General features: G+C 43.6%; 1 pseudogene; it reads right to left on the bottom strand.

Moving 5' to 3' along the window:
* Positions 1-1,583: 1,583 nt before the first annotated feature.
* Positions 1,584-1,703, bottom strand: LOC126238489 (5S ribosomal RNA; annotated as a pseudogene).
* Positions 1,704-16,428: the final 14,725 nt, after the last annotated feature.

Here is a 16,428-nt window from a genome sequence, read left to right as displayed (position 1 = left end):
CCCGAATAACACCCATCAGGGACATTTCGCTCCACCTAAACCTGCCTAAGTTGACAGCTGGTGATGTGATTGTGGAGTGGAAACTTGAAGGAAGGACCGCAGTTCAACGAAGACGAGGCAGGAACCGTCGAACAAAATGTCAGTGGCTGAAAAATCGCATGAAATCAGTGGAAGGAAACACGTGTGAGTTCCAAAGTTCTACCAGGATTCGCCGGCCGGAGTGGCCGAGCGGTTCTAGGCGCTACAGTCTGGAACCGCGCGACCGCTACGGCGGCAGGTTAGAATCCTGGATGTGTGTGATGTCCTTAGGTTAGTTAGGTTTAAGTAGTTCTAAGTTCTAGGGGACTGATGACCTCGGAAGTTAAGTCCCATAGTGCTCAGAGCCATTTGAACTATTTCTACCAGCATTCCACCGTGCAGAATGACTGTGTGCGGGAGGCTAAAAATAATGAGGTACAATGATCGAGCAGCGATACATGCATGCATTCCCAAAGGAACTTTGCATCGTAATCGGAATAACACAGGCACTGTAATATCGTTTTTATCTGCTGATACCGGACAATCGACTTTCAAGTACAGTGTCTGACCTATACGGGAATACACATAACGGATGTACGAGTTCTGGTCGTAGACGCACGGTTGACGACATATGGAAGTTTGCGCCCGGCCCAGAGTTGTGCACGAATAGCCTAATGGTAAGGTGACCATCGCGATAAGTGCGAAATCCGTATTCGAGTCCCGGTCCGGCACAAATTTTCATTGTCGTCATTCCATTCTACAGCTGATGGTAGTCCTTATTCGCTACTGCGAATTCATTTGTAGTATAGAGGAGGTGGTGTTACGGTGTACGAGTGGCTTCGTGGGTAGTGTATTGCGCATTAAAAAGAAACGACATCTGTGGAAGTGTATAAACTCATTTTACAGCATCGTGTACTGCGTACAGCAGAGAAACAGTTTGAGGATGATTATTGTTTATGTCAATATGATACTGCATCCTGCCATAAGACAGCATCTGTGAAGCAATTGTCTGTGGACAATAAAATTTCTGAAATGGACTAGCCTGCCCAGAGTCCCAACTTGAACCCAACGGAACAGATTTAGGATGAGCTAGAACGTCGAATTTCCTCCAGAGCCCAGCGTCCAACACCTTCTCTGGTATCGGCCAATTGGGAAGAATTGGCTGCCATTCCTCCACAGACTTTCAGACACCCCACTGAAAGTGTTGCAAGTAGAATTCATGCCGTCATTAAGGCACACATGGACACACTTCATATTGATGTCCACTGATAGGTGTCTGGGTACTTTTGATCAGACAGTGTGTACTGGCATCAGCAAGGCGGGTGCCATTGTAAGCCAGCATGGGTGGTTCTGCCCCAGAATGGCGTGTGCGGAAACTGTGGGCTGCGGAATCACGAGAATACGTCTAGTTTCTTTCTGTTAGTTATTCGTCTAGTTTTCTTTGTTTTACAATATTACCATATACAGGCTGTTCTCCACAGCTGATTAAATAAATGTCGTGTGGCACCATGGCCTGGTGCAAGTCTTTCAATTGGACGCTACTTCGGAGACTTGCGTGTCCTTAAAACCAACTGCACCTGGTCTTCCCCAAATGGTCACCCTGCCAAGTACTAGCCAGGCCCAACGTTGCTTAACTTTGGTGACCGGACGGGAACCGGTGTTACCAATGTGGCAAGGCCGGTGACTCCCCACCTGAATGGCGTCAGTGTTCAGCCAGGCACTGATTTACTACCCAGTGGCGTATGCAGACCCATGGCAGCACGTGCTGCCTCAGAGAAAGAGATGTGATTGGCGAGGCGCCCATGCTGACGTGAGGCAGACATTGCAGGCAGCCAGTGAGCTAGAGATGCCTCGCGCCGAATCCAGGACCGTTTGAATCGGCCGGAGCGATGGACGAAGACACCGAATATGATGTTGCCACTTGGCGGCACCGGTTCGTGACTCGGAATCATCATTACATCTACATCTACATCTACATTTATACTCCGCAAGCCACCCAACGGTGTGTGGCGGAGGGCACTTTACGTGCCACTGTCGTTATCTCCCTTTTCTGTTCCAGTCTCATATGGTTCGCGGGAAGAACGACTACCGGGAATCCTCCGTGCGCGCTCGAATCTCTCTAATTTTACATTCGTGATCTCCTCGGGAGGTGTAAGTAGGGGGAAGCAATATATTCGAAACCTCATCCAGAAACGCACCCTCTCAAAACCTGGACAGCAAGCTACACCGCGATGCAGAGCGCCTGTCTTGCACAGTCTGCCACTTGAGTTTGCTAAACATCTCCGTAACGCTATTACGCTTACCAAATAACCCTGTGACGAAACGCACCGCTCTTCTTTGGATCTTCTCTATCTCCTCCGTCAACCCGATCTGGTACGGATCCCACACTGATGAGCAATTCTCAAGTGTAGGTCGAATGAGTGTTTTGTAAGCCACCTCCTTTGTTGATGGACTACATTTTCTAAGCACTCTCCCAATGAATCTCAACCTGGTACCCGCCTTACCAACAGTTAATTTTATATGAATATTCCACTTCAAATCGTTCCGCACGCATACTCCCAGATATTTTACAGAAGTAATTGCTACCAGTGTTTGTTCCGCTATCATATAATCATACAATAAAGGATCCTTCTTTCTATGTATTCGCAATATATTACATTTGTCTATGTTAAGGGACAGTTGCCACTCCCTGCACCAAGTGCCTATCCGCTGCGGATCTTCCTGCATTTCGCTACAATTTTCTAATGCTGCAACTTCTCAGTAACCTACGGCATCATCCGCGAAAAGCCGCATGGAACTTCCGACACTATCTACTAGGTCATTTATATATATATATTGTGAAAAGCAATGGTCCCATAACACTCCCCTGTGGCACGAAAGAGGTTACTTTAACGTCTGTAGACGTCTCTCCATTGATAACAACATGCTGTGTTCTGTTTGCTAAAAACTCTTCAATCCAGCCACACAGCTGGTCTGATATTCCGTAGGCTCTTACTTTGTTTATCAGGCGACAGTGCAGAACTGTATCGAACGCCTTCCGGAAGTCAAGAAAAATAGCATCTACCGGGGAGCCTGTATCTAATATTTTCTGGGTCTCATGAACAAATAAAGCGAGTTGGGTCTCACACGATCGCTGTTTCCGGAATCCATGTTGATTCCTACATAGTAGATTCTGGGTTTCCAAAAACGACATGATACTCGAGCAAAAAACATGTTCTAAAATTCTACAACAGATCGACGTCAGAGATATAGGTCTATAGTTTTGCGCATCTGCTCGATGACCCTTCTTGAAGACTGGGACTACCTGTGCTCTTTTCCAATCATTTGGAACCCTCCGTTCCTCTAGAGACTTGCGGTGCACGGCTGTTAGAAGGGGGCAAGTTCTTTCGCGTACTCTGTGTAGAATCGAATTGGTATCCCGTCAGGTCCAGTGGACTTTCCTCTGTTGAGTGATTCCAGTTGCTTTTCTATTCCTTGGACACTTATTTCGATGTCAGCCATTTTTTCGTTTGTGCGAGGATTTAGAGAAGGAACTGCAGTGCGGTCTTCCTCTGTGAAACAGCTTTGGAAAAAGGTGTTTAGTATTTCAGCTTTACGCGTGTCATCCTCTGTTTCAATGCCATCATCATCCCGGAGTGTCTGGATATGCTGTTTCGAGCCACTTACTGATTTAACGTAAGACCAGAACTTCCTAGGATTTTCTGTCAAGTCAGTACATAGAATTTTACTTTCGAATTCACTGAACGCTTCACGCATAGCCCTCCTTACGCTAACTTTGACATCGTTTAGCTTATGTTTGTCTGAGAGGTTTTGGCTGCGTTTAAACTTGGAGTGAAGCTGTCTTTGCTTTCGCAGTAGTTTCCTAACTTTGTTGTTGTACCACGGTGGGTTTTTCCCGTCCCTCACAGTTTTACTCGGCACGTACCTGTCTAAAACGCATTTTACGATTGCCTTGAACTTTTTCCATAAACACTCAACATTGTCAGTGTCGGAACAGAAATTTTCGTTTTGATCTGTTAGGTAGTCTGAAATCTGCCTTCTATTACTCTTGCTAAACAGATAAACCTTCCTCCCTTTTTTTATATTCCTATTAACTTCCATATTCAGGGATGCTGCAACGGCCTTATGATCACTGATTTCCTGTTCTGCACATACAGAGTCGAAAAGTTCGGGTCTGTTTGTTATCAGTAGGTCCAAGATGTTATCTCCACGAGTCGGTTCTCTGTTTAATTGCTCGAGGTAATTTTCGGATAGTGCACTCAGTATAATGTCACTCGATGCTCTGTCCCTACCACCCGTCCTAAACATCTGAGTGTCCCAGTCTATATCTGGTAAATTTAAATCTCCACCTAAGACTATAACATGCTGAGAAAATTTATGTGAAATGTATTCCAAATTTTCTCTCAGTTCTGCCACTAATGCTGCTGAGTCGGGAGGTCGGTAAAAGGAGCCAATTATTAACCTAGCTCGGTTGTTGAGTGTAACCTCCACCCATAATAATTCACAGGAACTATCCACTTCTACTTCACTACAGGATAAACTACTACTAACAGCGACGAACACTCCACCACCGGTTGCATGCAATCTATCCTTTCTAAACACCGTCTGTACGTTTGTAAAAATTTCGGCAGAATTTATCTCTGGCTTCAGCCAGCTTTCTGTACCTTTAGAGGTGGCATGTTGGCTATCGGCTAGCTGATGACGCTGCTAGGTGAAGTTGAAACTGCTGGGCTCGACTGTGGACCGACGGCTGGTGCGGAGACTGCAAAAGCACCGGCTGTAGTAGAAATGGCGACCAACTGTACTGATGCAGTTTGCAGTTAGGATGCAGCTACAGAAGATATGATATTCTATAAATGCGAGCAAGGCTTTCGTGTTCTGGAATACTACTGAACCCTGTTCATTGTAATGTTGCAGCGACCAATGCGTTGAACATACTGCAAGGTAGCACCTATGTTGAGGAGTTTGTTTGAGCATAACTTGTCCAGTGAGATACGCAAGAACAACGGAGCAATAGTGGAGAGCGTCAGAAATGCTTACAGGCGGAGCCCTTACGTGACGGGCGACGTCTCACTGCCAGTCATAAGGAGAATTCCCCTTAAAGACTCAAAACGTGATCCTGAAAAACCTGAGTTACAACCTTATTCGGAAAGGCAAATAATGCGCCTCTTAATACCGGTATTGAAATGTGAGATAAGTTGCAAATCGATAGTTTCGATGCTGCACTTATCACTGCCGAAGAAGCATTATTCCAAATCTCTGGAAAGCTGAATCACCACGATAGGCCCAACTGGGGGACTATGCTATCATAGGACGTCGGTGAGCCGCAGCTATTCAAACTTAGCGCCGGACTTCCTGGAGAGCTGCTGGCAGGCGCGCCGCAACACGGGCCCCACCCAGAGGCGCCCACTGAGACCTGTTAGAGGACGTGTAGAGAGAGCGGTGGAGTCGTTCGAACGAGAAACGTCAAAAAGAAACTCGGGGACACCGCCCCAGAAGCGGATAGCATGGATTTAACTGTACGCCTGGACAATCTTGGTGGAAATGGCTGGCATTAAGAAGAGTGGGCTGGCCGAACGGTTGTGGTACGGCGCAGTTTGCTTTAGGGCTCTCTTTCCGGCCTGATGAAACAAGGCAACAATGGAGACGGGCGACTTAGACTGCTTAAGTGTCTGATCAGAGAGCGCTGTTCTAACTTCTCGTGACAAGTGGTGGTTAACGACGCTGCCTTCAGTCGTGAGACTTGTAAATGCAGTATTTCTTGCTGTTACTAGGCTCCAATTGCTGTGTGTTCCGGAGATTGCTTATGAAATCATCTTGTCTCTGCACAAGATGCATTGGTCAGTTAGGGCAGTAGTACAGTAGTATTCAGCAAACTACATATTTATGGTACTTGTTATCTCAACACTTCCGCACATGTAGTGACAACATACCTGCAGTATATTTGTTTCATGATCTACTTGTTTTGGCTGGATTCCTTCTCAGTTAACTGTGTTGCAAGATTGTTTTTTTTTCTCTAATGTGTTCCGATGAAACCGGTCTAAACCTAAATTCTAAGTCGGCCAGTTGTGAAACTTCGAGGTGTTTTGGTATCTGGTGCATCTGGGCAGATGGTGTGTTGATTTAAGTTGCTTTAGTGACCAGACGACGTGTACAATTTTAAAATAAGCTCTGTGTATGACTATTTACTGTTATTTTGAAACTTTGTATGTTCAGCGCTACATTCATTGCATACTTTGACTTTAGCTGTATTTAAAAGAGCTTGCAGAATGCGTTTGGGCTATTTTCTTGATTCTAAAACGTACCGTGTTAGTCAAGGAACTTTTTGCTCTTGTGTTTTAAAATTATTTTGGGATACCAGGGTATATTATTTTTTAACTGTGGGTTTTCATCTCGTTTTGTGGAATTTGGTTGTGACTCTCCTCGACGTTGAACTGCTGAAAACATTATAATCTATAATGCAAATTTAAACTGGGCCACATAGATCTCCGGAATATCTGTTGTATAATTAATTTTAAGAACCTGTTGAATAAAAAATTTAAGGTTACCAGAGTCTTCACACGTCAACCTAGTCCTACCACTCCCACTGGCGGAACACATTGGTAGCAGAGCTTGGTTGCGGTTATGGTGAGCTGTGGGTGGTAAAGAGGATGGTTTAGAATCTTTGTGTTTTAGTACTTTGGCGTGTTGGTGACAAATACTTCTGTTTACTGTTCTGTTTCAGTATGGCCACAGGGGAAGTGACCGGAGTGGCAGATTTCGACGAGGACAAGTTGAAGTACGAATCAGAAATCAGAGTTCAGATATTGTGGGAAGCACAGCTGAACTGGCACAGCATCTTTCGTGAGGTGCTCAGCTGTCTGGTGACCCCACCAGACATGCAGCGGGCAAAAGTGAGTGAGGCCATCTCCAACGTCCACTCTTTGGCTGAGACAACTCCAGTGATACGTGTAACAGAAGTGAGTGAGCTCTCACCTTCTCAGGTTGGTAGAGTTTGGTGGCGAGTGTTGGACTGTATGAACACACTCGAGGATTTGCCTACCGTCAGAGGTGAAGAACAATTTCACAAATCTATCCTCGATTGAAGAAGCAAGTGAAATGTTTTGACCTAGGCATTCTTATCCAACATTTATGTACTTTTCTATAGTGTAATGTACTATGATGGTGAGGTAGGAAAAAGAGACAGGATGGGATAGCAGCAAATGGAACGTTTGCCTGAATTATTTACCAAGCTGCCTAATCCCTTAGTAGAGTAGTTGCACGAAGTCCGGGTCTTATCAGGTAAAAGTAGAGAGGAATCGCACGTACATTAAAGTTTCTTTTAGATTTACAGGATCAGGGAGAGGTGCAGGGATTGAAGGATTTTAGATTTTATCAGTTGTTGGCGACAGCTGTTTCTGGCCGTTCAGATTAGGAATGATTAAGGGAAGCCCTGGAGAGAAAGTTACCTTTTGCGCAATTTCTCCCTTAAAAGCCGCCTTGAGCTATTCAGTAAATTATGCTTTGCGGTACAGCATTCTGACGATCTCGTAGATGACTATGTTACTGGAATGAAAAGAGATGTTTGATTTATGTCTCTCTCTGCTTCCAAAGAAGAGAATGTTTATAATATCTTAGAAGGTATGTGCTGTGAGGATAGAATGAGAATCATGTTTGTACCCAGCCAAGCAATTCTGCACGTTTGGAATAGGTCCCGACGCAGATTGACGCAGTTAGGGATGATTATAGGAGGTATTTAGAGGAAAATAACATAGGATTCTTACAAATGGAGGGGCAAACAATTCTCAATTAAGAAATGTAAGAGGGGGGCAGGGGGAGTAAGGTGATACGTGTGACACCGCCCAGCTCATTTGGCCAGAAATTGTCTCGGTAAGCAGAAAAATACTAATAGAGGGCACCAGAGAAGGAATTATGTCATGTAGGCGCTGCGGTTACCCGAGCGTGAATTGTTTCTTCTCCAACTCCGGCGCGACGATCCGACGAAATTCTCTCTGCACTGGGCATCTTCGTTGAGGCCACGGGTCGACGAAAGCACCGCGGACGTTTCTGAGCTCATGAAGCGGCCGAAACTGTAGTTGAACTACAGTTCTCTCCCACACGACGGCCTCCCAGTAGCTTGGATTACAGGAGCCCGCCAACACTCCCAGCCAATCAGTCTGTGTGTGCTGCAATCAGTCTCGCGCTGTAATAGTATATTTTCAGCGCCTGAAATTTCAATTCCTTTTGTATACACAAAGATTAATGGAGAACCTATTTGTACATGAATGATATGTGTACTTCCTCGATGTTAATTAGGAATTTTATAACACATAAAACGACATTTGTAATTTTGAATACCTATCAGGGAAGAAGGAAGTATGCAAGGTAGCCTATTTAAGTGAAATGCTTTTACTGGGTGAGATAGGCATACGGCTACACATTAACAAATTTACATGGACTTTTCAGGGCAATGTGGCAGAAGGATTAACAGTACCAATGATCCAATGATTCTGGGACGGGGTTAGTGGTATTTGTCCTCAGACAGCGTGACGAGAAGTTTCTTTCATTTTGAGGCACATTCCGTTTTTGAATTTCGTAAACAGGTTGTACAAGTTGGTGCACACATAATTGTTAAAATTGTTAACAGTAGTGATACTAGGCCATTCGAATTGGGCCATTTAACCCAAGGAAAGCACGGGCAGTTGGAGCAGTTATGTGAAGAATTTAAAGATGTTCTTGCTAACCAGCTACACCCGGTGACGTGTGGCGAGCATAAAATAGAGTTCAGTAATAATATTCAAGTGAGAAAGTGAGACCCTCCACATATTGGCTGTTTCCACCACGCACACAACAGTTAAAGGTGGCAGTGGATGAAAACTTGGGGGACGGTATGATTAGACCATCTAAGTCACCCTATTCATCTTCCATTTTCTTAGTCTAGAAACCGCAGGTTGGGGTTAGTCCGGTGGCTGATTATCGCGCGTTTAAGAAGACAATAGTATTACATGTATGCCTTTGCTGAATTTGCCCTCTTGTTTCGCATGGTTCCATAAAGCTAAGGAGTTTACAACATTTGAACTTGACCAGGGGTATTTTCACCTACCATTGGCTGAAGAATCTAAGCCAGTGACTCCCTTTGCGACCGATTGGAATCTGTATGAGTACAACTTGATTGTATTCGGCCTCTCAACCAGGGCAGCTGTGTTGTAGTGCATTTTTAGCCAGGATTTCGAAGAACATGTTGCGCATGTTAGAGAAATGCTTAAGCATTTGTGGGAGGCGTGATTTACGATCAAACCCTCCAAATGAAATTTTCACAGCCACAGATTTCATACCTGGGGCACATTGTAACCTCTGCGGACATCAGTATTGATCCAACTCGAACTGAAACTATCTTTAACTGCCCGCTACCTACGATCGTGAAAGGGGTTGCACTTTTCTTACTCATGGAACATTTCTTCCGCAAATTCTTACCCAATTTTGCGCAATTAGCTGCTCGTTTTAACGAGTTATGGAAAAGGGGGAAAAGGTTTTAATGAGGCCCCTTCCAGCAGGCATCTTTTGAAGGGCTAAAGATAGATTTGGCAAGTGTGTGTGTACTGGCGATGCCAGATTCTGAAAGGAAGTTCACTGTCCAGACGGTCGCATCGACGCCGGGAATGGCTGCCGATTTGAATATCCAATTTGGTGGAAGACGGAGGTGTACACCTATCGGGGTCTTCTGTCACTGGCTGTTAAGTACTCAGTATATGAACTGGTGGCCTTGTCCATATTTGCTGCAGAGAAATTTAAAATATATGCAGAGCGTTGGGCGTTCCAGTAAGAGAGAGATAATCATGCTCACAAATGTGTGCTCATCAGACGAGGTTAAGCATATCCGAGAGACAGAGAGTGTTGTTGCGAATGGCATTATCTGAACGTTCTGTGATAAAAGCGAGGGAGATATGTGTAACGGTGAGCCGAGGTTAAGCTTATCCGAGGGATGAAGAACGCTGTTGCGGATGGCCTAAGTTGAATATTCGGCGATGAAACCGAGGGAAATACGTGTAATGGTGAGCAAGAGCAAGTCTCTGAAATTAAACAGCGGAAGCGATATGCCCAATTTTGACGGGTTTATCACTCCTTTTAGGGACATTGCTCAGCGACAAGAGGAAGACCTAAGGAGACTGTTAAGTAGTATCTGATGAGGAGCAATGTTTTATGCTGCAGAGCTCGAGGACATCAAGGCGACAAATTTGTCTTGCCATCGGATATGGTGTCATGTGCACTGAAGAATTTTCATGAAACACTAGTAGTAGGACACCTAGGTAACTTTAAGACGAGAATGAAGGTTTTCGAGAGATTCATTTGGAAAGGAATGGACAGGCAGATTCAGAAGTTAGTACAGGAATGTAAGATTTGTTGTCTTAGTAAACCGGCATTCAGTTCCCAGTAAGGGTTGCGGTCTTCTAAAGTTGAGTTGGCTCCCATGAGCGAAAATGCATATCGACAATGTCAGCCCATTTCCAAGGTCAAAGGAGGAAAACCGGTTCACACTTGGGTACGTAGGACCTATACGCGTTTTTGTTGGGCACTACCCATGTTTATGCACCGACCAACATAAAGTGTTTCAAAGGAACTTACGAACGTGGACCATGGAGGACCATTCTGTCAGGCAATGCAACGGCCTTTACTGACACCATAGTTAGAAACCCCTGTTCTGAAATGGGCATAGCCCGTACTACGATAAACTCCTACTGACAAACCCTTCGTTTGCAGAGCGCACTAACAAAAATTTGCGGGCAGCGCTGGTCGCCTTCCACCATGATGACTGCACTAAAAGGGACACGTTCTTGTGTTGGTTACGTTATGCGTCCAATATCGCTGTTAACAACGTGTACAAGGAAACCCCGGCTACCTTTATGTTGCCTTCAAGTCGAATTCACGACTCTCCAATCTGTGCGCCTTAAGTGGTATGTTACCAGAGAGGGTTGATGCTGCAAAAATTCGAGAAACTTTGAGAGTGGCAAAGTATGACCCAAAAATTAGTAATGAGAGGATCGCTCAAAGTTGTAATGTGGGGAGATAGCCCAATTCATCGAAACCAGGTGCTGAGATTTCCAGAAGGCTTTTGAACCGTACATCACAAGCGCCTTGTAATCAGATTGCGTGCTCATGGAACATCGTCTCAGTTGTGAGGCTAGATTCGTTATTTCCTCTCAGAGAAGTCACAGTTCTTAGTAATCGACGGAAAGTCATCGAGTAAACCAGAAGTGATTTCTGGCGTTCCCAAGATAGTGTTACAGGCCCTCTTAGGTTTGGCCGTCTTAGGTTTGCATACAATGCTGTCGTTTAATGTGTAGTAAAATCGTCAGAAGATCAAAACCAATTGCAAAACGATTTAGGTAAGATATCTGTATGGTTCGAAAATTGGCAGTTGACCCTAAACAATGAAGAGGTCATCCACGTAAGTGCTAAAATGAATCCGTCAAACTTCAATTTAACGAATTATCTGATAAACCAGTCAAATCTAAAGGTCGTAAATTCTACTAAATACTAAGTATTTACAATTACGAGCAACTTAATTTGAAAAATAACAAGTAGAAAATGTTGTGGGAAGGTGAACCAAAGATTGCGTTTTATTGGCACAAAACTTAGAAGATGCAACAGATCTACTAAGGAGACTGTCTACACTACGATTGTCCGTCCTGTTTTGAGTACTGCTGCGCGGTGTGGGATTCTTACCACAGGTTTAACGGCGTTTATTGAAAAAGTTCAAAGAATGGCAGCACGTTTTGTACTGAGAAACAGGGAAGAGAGTGTCACGTACATGATACAGGAATTGAGATGGACATCATTAAAACAAAGGAGTTTCTCACCAATTTTCTCCTCCGAATGGGAAAATATTTTATTGACGCCGACCAACAAGGGGAGAAATGATCATCATAATAAAATAAGAGAGACCAGAGCTCGCACGGAAAGATAGTGGTGTTCGTTTTTTTTCCGCTGTTCGAGAATGAAATAATAGAGAATTATTGTTAAGTTGGTTCAATGAACCCTCTACCAGCCACTTAAGCGTTATATGCAAAGCATCCATGTAGACGTAGGTGAAATATTTGTCAGGAATTTTGGGGCGGCAAGTAAAACCCCCGAGAATGTCATGCACAAGCTGTTGCCTCAGTTTAAAGGACCAGTTGGAACTGTCAGGTTCATTAGTACGGTTACCGTACTAGTGAGGGAGCCCACCAACGTATTTATAGAGTTCATATTTCTCAGACTAAGCTGTTCGGAGTGGCGTTGATTCCTAATGGCAAGAAGTTACAGAGAATTTTATTGTATATCTGTGTAGGTGAGAAAGTCTATCATGTAAGACCTGTTAGTGCTCTGGATTGTGAAGTCCAAAGTGGTTGATGTGTGTAAACTCTGTGGCCCATGATGGCCCTTATGTTACTTGATGGCATATACGAATTTATCAGCCGAACTTCTGCCCCAGTATTCGAAGACTGAGGCGGGGAGGATGTGTTGTCATAGGACGTCACTCGGCCATTCGTATTCGAAAACCGCGCCTACCGCGCTGCAGCCACTGCTGAACGACTGCTTGGGACGCTGCCAGCAGGTGTCCGAAACACGGGAGCCATCGGGAGGCGCCAAGAGAGAGCACTTAGAGGAAGTGCAGAGAGAACGGTGGAGTCACCTGAACGAGAAACATCAAGAAGGAACCTGGGGCACCGCCCGAGATGTGGGCCGTATGGATTTAACTGTACACCTGGGCAGCCGTGGCTGAGCTGATTGGCATTAAGAAATGTGGGCTGGCCGAACAGTGATACGGCACGGTGGGCGCAATTTGCTTTAGGGCTATCTGTGCAACCTATTCCTGCAAGGCAACATTGGAGACAGCGACTCACGCTGTGTGCGATCAGACAAATTGGGGCAAATCTTCCCCCTCATAGGGGCCTTCGACGTCCTCTTTTCACTTGGTCGCTCTCTCCTCTGCATTTAACAGTGATAAGTGGTGGGTAGCATTGATGTAATCATTAGTTTGTTCATTAGTTTGTTCGATTGGAGAGTGCACAGTGATTTCTAGGTGCAACTTTTCTTGCTGTTATTAGGCTGATCTCTAATGTTTCGCAGATTTATTATGAAATTACATTGCCTCTGCACAAGATATATGGTTTAGCCGGTGCAGTAGTACAGCCGTTTGCAGCACACTTCACATGTTTGGTACTTGTTACCTTGACATGTGCGCATATATAATGGCAACATACTCGTTGTATATTTGTTTCATAGTCCACTTGTCTTGATGGGGTTCATTCTCACTTAATTGTGTCACAAGATTATTTCTTTCCTCAAATGTGTTCCGATGAACACACTCTGAATCTAAATTATAGGTTACTTAATGGGCTGTGAAATCTGTTGCACTGTTGTGGTACCTGGAGGTGTTATGGTATCAGGCGAATCTAGTCAGATGGTCAGTTGGTTGAAGATGCTTTAGAGGCCAGACGGTGTGTACAGATTTGAGACAAGTTCCATGTAATAGGAATTACTGTTACCTTTGAGTCCGTTCTCCTCAGCCAGCTTTAAAATAAGCGACTTCCCCGATTTAAAAAAAAAAAAAAAACTAGTGCATCAGTTATAGTAAATATTTTTACACATTGTAATTCTTTAGGCTTTCCCGGCGATCTAATGACATCTTGGGTTGTCGGGTGTTCTGCCGGATATCAGCGTCGTACTCGCACGATATTTCGGTAGCGACTCAGGTCGCATCTGATGGAGGTAACGAGTTACGCTACCGAAATATCGTGCAAGTACGACGCTGATATCCGGCAGAACACCCGACAACCCAAGACGTCATTTTTACACATTATTTATTGATTCTTGGTCAATATTTTGTGATTTTTAGAAAGAAATTCAGTCATCATTAAACCCCACATCCGGGAAGTTAAAGCTCTTCTATCTAAAATGAAGTGTTCATGACGGAAGTCCCGAAGTATGCAAGTTTTATCTGAAGTCAGAAAGCAAACAATTTTCTTAATATAGAGGATATTGTTAATGTGGTAATAGCACAGTTTTTGAAATCTGAAATGGCGGACGTTTGAAACAAAGGTGTAGTTTTGTTGTGTGTTTTTGGTTACATTCTTGCAACAACTAATGAATAAATTAAAATAAAAAAATAGCCCATTAATCCTTGCGGGCAAGTCCGGGTAGTAATTTAGCCAAATTTCATAAAGATATCTTTATTAGAGGCAAAGGTGGAAAAATGGGCCCCTGCTGGTATTATGGGCCCCCTACATATTTGGAAGTACAGGAAACGAATTCTAGCGGAAAGCACATGAGCTACTAGAACTAGTTGCCAAACTTCACTGTAGTGTGTGCAAACGTAATAGCTGTCATGGTTTGTGAGTAGTTGTGCTGTGAATTTTTTCGCTGTCATCAAAAGTCTGAAAGGTTAGTGTCTATTTGAATAAAACTCAAATTTCTAACATGTTATTACTAAAACTAAGGTAAGGTACGTATTTGGCTTGTTGTTGGGATGCCGTTTTACATTAATTAAAGTCGGTTGCGAACCAAACTAACCATAGGCAAAATCGTTTTTCCCAAGATGTCGAGGGTGGATATATGGGCCCCTATTGCTGCTGGTATTATGGGCCCCGTAACATCAATCAGATTTTGTGGGACCATTTACAAATATTGCTACTCTTTATGTTTCAGATGCCTCGAAGACATCTTGTACCACCAAAAAAATCGAAACGGCAATCGTGGGACAAAGTAAATATGTCAAATACTATTGTAGCTATTAAAGAGAAAAAAATGGGTTGAAAAAGCGGTTAAAGTGTACTCTGTCCCTCGTTCTACACTCTAAAGGCTTTCACGAATCGATAAACCGGTCGAAGAAATAGTTAATATTAAACTGGGCCGTCCACCAGTTTTCCCACAGGGACTTGAGGACGAACTGGTTAAATATCTTCTCATTATGGAATCCAAATTCTACAGCCTTACCAGAAATGACGTCAGGCGCATGGCCTACCCGCTTTGTACAAGAAATAAAATCCCTCATCCATTTGTAAAGGGCGAAGTTTCTGGTCGAACTTGGTTTGACCATTTTATGTCACGGCACAAAAATATTCTGTCTATTTTGAAGCCATCCGCAACTTCGATTTCATGTGCTAATGGGTTTAATAAACAAGCTGTCGACAATTTCTTCAGTTTACATGAAGCTGCGTTCAGTAACTACAAATATCCTGCGACCAGAGTTTTTAATGTAGACGAGTCAAAAAATGGTTCTGAGCACTATGGGACTTAACTGCTGAGGTCATCAGTCCCCTAGAACTTAGAACTACTTAAACCTAACTAACCTAAGGACATCACACACATCCATGCCCGAGGCAGGATTCGAACCTACGACCGTAGCGGTCGCGCGGTTCCATACTGTAGCGCCTAGAACCGCTCGATCACCCCGGCTGGCAGACTATTCAGGTCTTAGTGTCGTTCAACAAAAATTTCTCGTGTCATCGGCCTGAGGGGAAAAAGGCAAGTTGGTGCATTATCTGCAGCTGAAATGGGATCACTTGTAACGTGTAAAAAGATGCTTATGTGTGTGACTATTGTGAATAGACTAGGCATAGGCTGTGAAAATCATCCCACCAGTAGACTAATTAACAATGTTCAGAGTGAATCTTTCTTTCATTATACACAAAAATTAAATAAAGTTATTTTTTCAAATTTTTGTTTCTTTTTATTTCAAACTACCTTTGGGCCCATATTACCAGCACAAATTCTTGACGCAACAAAATGCAGACTATCAGGAAAAATAAAATTTTGTTTTAAATATTAAAAATTTGAACCAAAACATGTCGTAACTATTTGCAGGACATACTAGAGAAATGTTTTATGTTAATTTCAGGTGATTATACTAAAAATAAAAGGTGTTATATAAAAAAACAAAGTGGGGGCCCATTTATCCACCTTTACCTCTAGTACAACCGCAATCCATTTCATCAGGAGCATATGGGCTTGGGCCAAGGAATCAGAGAAGAGAATGACTAACTGAGTTCTGTAATAAATTTCAGCGAATACTCTGTTCAAGAATCACAATACGAGGAGATATACTTGGAAAAGACCAGGTGACACGAGAATATTTCAGTTAGATTACGACATGGTGATACAGAGATTCTGAAATCAGATACTGGATTGTGAGGCGTACCCAGGAGCAAATATAGACTCAGATCACAATGTAGTAGTGACGAAGAATAGGCTAAAGTTTAAGAGATTAGTCAAGAAGAATCAATACGCAAAGACGTGGGATACGGAAGTACTAAGCAATGATGAGATGCGCTTGAAGTTCTCTAAGGCTATAGATACAGCAATAAGGAATACCTCAGTAGGCAGTACGGTTGAAGAGAAATGGCCATCTCTAAAACGGGCAAGAAAAACGTAGGTACAAACAATGTAACG

Source organism: Schistocerca nitens, chromosome 2, assembly GCF_023898315.1.
Source record: "Schistocerca nitens isolate TAMUIC-IGC-003100 chromosome 2, iqSchNite1.1, whole genome shotgun sequence".
NCBI classification, from domain to species: Eukaryota; Metazoa; Arthropoda; class Insecta; order Orthoptera; family Acrididae; genus Schistocerca; species Schistocerca nitens.
This window is presented reverse-complemented; position numbering and strand designations above follow the sequence as displayed.